Here is a 5,284-nt window from a genome sequence, read left to right as displayed (position 1 = left end):
GAATTGATTGATCATGAAAGTATGTTGAATTGTTTATGTTTATATTGAATTAGTTATTGAATCATGTTAATTCCCTTATCTATTTTAGTATCTTAGATGTTTAGATTGTGATTGATGTATAGCCTTCGAAGACAATTTCATGAAGAATCTATGGATGAACATGATGTGAAGTATATGTATGTGATCTCAATGAAAGTGTTATGATCATGTTTAGAATGTAATTGTGTTATCATTGAAATCATATTATCAATTAACACTCATGAATGATGATGATAAAATGTGAAGGGTTTCTATAATGTGATGTCATATCTTGAATTGGTAGGCTAAGGCACCCTATTCTTATATAAATGAAAGTAATATGGATTGATGTATCTTGAATTGGTAGGCTAGAGGCATCCTTTTCTTGTATTGATGAATGTGATCATGAATGAAGCACCTTGAATTGGTAGGCTTAGACATCCTCTTCTTATGTAATGAATGTTCCTTGACTTAATGATCATGGAGCCGGTAGACCTAATGTCTTCCATGAGAAGTCTATGAATGAATGTAATGATAAACCTAGAATCGGTAGACCTAATGTTGGTAGACCTTTCATAAATGACTAATGAAGTATTGTAAGGCTTTGTCTTGAATCGGTAGACCTTATGTTAGTAGCCCTTTCCTAAATGAATGATGAAGTATTCTAGTCTATGTCTTGAACCGGTAGGCCTAATGTTGGTAGCCCTTCATGATGAGTCTAGAAACTAATGAGATGATAAACCTTGAAGCGGTAGACCTAATGTTGGTGGCCTTTTCTTGTGTGAAATGATGAACCTTGAAATGGTAGACCTAATTGTGGTGGCCCTTTCTTGGAAAGTCAATAAGCTATCCTTATAATGTACCTTGATTCGGTAGACCTAATGGTGGTGGCCCTTTTATGTGTAATGTACCTTGGGTCGGTAGGCCTAATACTGGTGGCCCTCTCAAGTACGATAATGTAATGTGAATGAACTACTCTATGGGAATGGAGGCTAAGTACCGAGAGGATATGGTAAGATGAAAGTTCTCCCTACGTTAGGCCGGAGCATCTTTCTTATGCCATAACTATGTGCCCACATAGGTCTAGCTAGTGGATCCACTTAAACTAAATGTATCTAGTTCTACCTTAGGCAAGTTGGAAAACTTCTTTCGGTGTGGGGTCATATGACACCAGATTCCATGGTTTTCTCTCATGGTCTATGTCAGTTAATGCTTATTCCCATCATGTTAGATGTGCACTTTAGTTACTTGAGAGGTTGTATGAAGTGTGGGTGGTAGTATGGGATGCCATCCATGCATTGCACGAGTAGGCTTTGAGAGGGCTATAGTGAGTTCTCTAATGTCTTCATGACTAATGAATGAAAGTGCTCTTAATGAAGCTAATGAAGAATGTTGACTCTTATATGCTTAATGTGATGATGCATGCTATACTTGGATTGTATTATGATTTACTTCCTTGTCAAGCCTTATGAAATGTTTATGTCTCTTATGTATGCGTGTTGTGTAAAGATGGAAAGGATGAATGGTAAGTTCACTTTTGGTGGCCTTGATGTCGTACTTAGTGTGGATGGTGGTATGGGACGCTATTCATACATTGCACATAGTATAGCTTGGGGTTGCTTGAAGTGAAAGCTTAATGTAATGAAATGTCTTATATGGTTGATTATGTCCTAATGTGAAGAAATGACTTGTATGTTGGTTTGTTTGTATAATATGCCTCTTATGTGTGAAGTAAGTAGACTACTCTAAGAGGGGTAGAAGAGTAATTCACCTAGGTTTAGAATCATCTTGTGTGAAGAGTGTGAAGGTTTAGTGATGACTTGCTACGACCTTATAATTGAAAGAAATGGTACTTAAAAAGATTTTGTATAGGCTTACTCCCAAGGGGGAGATAGTATGCTTAGATAGAAAAGTCATTGAGTAACCTTGATGTTCATGAGTTAGGGTTTCTTGAAATTCTCACCTTAAGAGGTGTTGTGAGTTGAGAAGTTTAGACCCGGGTTGGTAGACTCATATAAGACCTTGAGTGATGTTGATAAGTTCCTTATAAGTTATGAATGTTGTATTGAGGTTCCTATGTTATTTTTATGGTAACCTTAGTTTGGGTTTGCTCCTAAGGGGGAGATGGTATGTTGAATAGTAAGGTTGTTGAGAGTTCCAATATCCTTATCTCTTTCCTTCTATTACTATTAAAGCTTGAGACCAAGAGTTCCTTGTAGCTTGTTTCATGTTTTGGAGTCATGTGTGATTATGTGTTTCCATGGTCTCCTTATGTTATGCATGTTCTTAATGAGTTTATGTTTAAATGAGAAAATGAATTTGTATGAATTGTGTTCCTCATGTTGATGTGCATTTAGTATGAGTTGTCTATATGCTTCATGAGGTTGATTGTTGAACATGCCTAAATGTTATTTTAAGAGAAAATACATAATGTACTTAATGATGTTATGATGAGCATGATTTGAGTTGGAGAAAGTGATTCCTCCAATGAAATGAGAAATGTTGAAGTTATGATGCATAATGAGTTTGTAGATGTAGTTCCTACTTTCTTGTGTTGCATTGAGCTTATTGATGTGGAGTTGATGTTTCCTCCTAGTTTTGTGCATTGTTTATGATGTTGCATGCATGATGGGCTGCTAGTCTTGAGTCGTTATACCTTAAAGTGTTTAAAGTGTCATTTGAGAACGAATGTTCCTAAGGGGGGGGATAATGTACCGACCCGGAAAACTAGTAAGTAAATCTAGAGCCTAACGATTCTGTGTTTGAGTTTGTTATGGGGTTTCATGTGGTAGAATGTCTTCCCGAGCTTAGGTTGAGAGGTTTAGGGGTTAAACGTCCAGGTACGTGTAACGACCCGTAAAATGAATAAGTGAAACTTGAGGCTAACTAGTGTGTCTTGGAGTTGTTGTGAGGTTTGAGGATGTAAAATGTTGTCACGAGCTATAGTAGAGGGGTTTAGGGGTTAAACGTCAGGGTACGACTCCCCAAGGACCACCCTAGGGGTCCTTGAAGAAGACCCTTAGCCTAACCCAAGGCTTCCCCAAAAAGAGAATGTTGCCAAAAATGTGGTGACCTACGAAGGGGGACCGCGCCCCGTAGGTCAAACCACGACTCGTGGACTTGTTCGGTGGGTCAAGTCCCACATTTACAAGCCACAGACCCAAACCATGCTTGACCAGGACGGGGTGTGATCTAGACCATGGTCCGTGGTTCACCTCTACAAAAGCTGTCAAGGGTTCAGCCAATATGGGGGTGGATTGGTAAGTTCATGTTAAGTGTAGTTTGATTGGGGGACGGTTTTAATTATTTATTTATGGTATTTTAAGGGTTTTAAAGTATTAAAATATATTTTAGACTTCATTATTTCAAAACCCAAATACAAACCTCTCCTCCCCTCCAAAAGTTCTCTCTCTAGAAACCTCCATTGGAGGTGAAGACTTCAAGCTTCCAAGGTGAAGACTTCAAGTTTTTCAAGGGATATTCGTGGATTTCATCCATTAAAGGTATGGTAATCTTCATCCTTGACTTAGTTTCTTTCAAGGAGCCAATCTCAAAAGTGATTTCAAGTCTCCAATGTTTTCTCTAAAACCCTAGTTTTCAATCTTGGCATGGGTTCGATTCTAAACGATTTCTAAAGGTTTTATTGCATTGATTTATGAATGAATTATGGAGTTAAAGATGAATTAAGATGATTTCTTCATAGAACCCATGTTTTTCCCCCAAATTCATAAATTGTGATTTGTGATTAAGAGTTGATTGATTATGCAAGTATGTTGAATTGTTGATGCTTATATTGAATTAAGTAATTGAATCATGTCAATTTCCTATTCTATTGTAGTATTTTGGATTTATGGGTTGATGTTGGTTCATAGCCTTGAAAGGGTAAGTTATGATCAAATTTCATGTTGAAGTAAAATTGTACTTGAGCTATTGATCCACTTGAAAGGTGGAGGTGTTTAATTACTATGTATAGTGTGATCATGGCCTTGAAAGGAAAAATATAAATGATTAATGTATGATTATGATGAGAATTATATGTGTGTGATCTCTATGAATGTATTATGGTCGTGTTTAGAATGGAAGTATGTTATGATTGTAGGTTATTTCTCAATTAACACTGATGAATGATTAGGTCCTATGTGAAAGGTTATTCTCACATACTGTACTCATGAATGAATAATGAATGAAGTTTCTATGATTATATTTATAATGATAGGTTTATTGAAAGGCTATTCTCAATTGTACCCTAATGAATGATAATGACATGTTGTGATAGGACTTCCTCACAATATGGGATTCTTAGTTGAAGGGCTATTCTCATCTTTGAATCTATGAGTTATCCAATGAATGAATGTTGGGTTTCAGATGGATGGTCATCCCGGAGTTGAGGCGGGGTATCTAGTAACAATCTTTTATCCCATAATGATGACTAAAGTAATGAATCTGAAGTACTCCGTGGGGAATAATGCTAAACACCGAGAGGATGTGAATTGAGATGGATGCTCATCCAGGAGTTGAGGCAGGGTATCTAGTAATAAACTCTTGAGACGGATGCTCATCCGTGAGTTGAGGCGGGATATCTAGTAGCAATCTCCCTATCCCATAACTATGTGCCCACATTGGTCTAGCTAGTGGATCCACTTAAGCTAAAAACAATGGTCCTACCTTAGGCAGGTAAGAATCCTTTATCCGGTGAGGGTGACATCGGGATTCCATGGATTTCTCACATGGTCTATGTCGGTTAAGGCTTACCCCGACAAAGAATGTTAATGAACTATGGCTTCTTAAGAATGCACTACGTAGTGTGGGTCGTGGTATGGGACGCCATCTATGCATTGCACAAGTAGGCTTTGAGAGAGGTTGTGGTGTGTTCCTTTATAATGTTAAGTGTAATGAATGTGCTCTTATGATGATGTTAATGAAGAATGTTGATCTAATGTCTAAATGAATGAAGGAGCTCTTAATGGAATGAAACTAATGAAGAATGTGACTTATGCTTGAATGAGATGATGCATGCTATACGTGGATTGTATTATGAGTTACTTCCTTTTTATGACTTAAGGTGTATGAATGTGCCTTGCCTATGGTGACTTCGAAGGAGTACTTAGTGTGAGTAGTAGTATGGGATGCTACTTGCACATTGCACAAATATGACTTAGGGTTGTCTTAGGTGATGGTCCTTATGTGATGATATGTCTTATGAAATGTTTATGTCTCTTATATATGAGTATTGTATGAAGATGAAAAGGTTGAATGGTAAGTTCAA

The sequence above is a fragment of the Solanum tuberosum genome, unplaced genomic scaffold (genome assembly GCF_000226075.1).
Source record: "Solanum tuberosum cultivar DM 1-3 516 R44 unplaced genomic scaffold, SolTub_3.0 scf00015, whole genome shotgun sequence".
Lineage (NCBI taxonomy): Eukaryota > Viridiplantae > Streptophyta > Magnoliopsida > Solanales > Solanaceae > Solanum > Solanum tuberosum.
The sequence above is the reverse complement of the archived record's forward strand: the minus strand, read 5'-3'. Positions refer to the sequence as shown.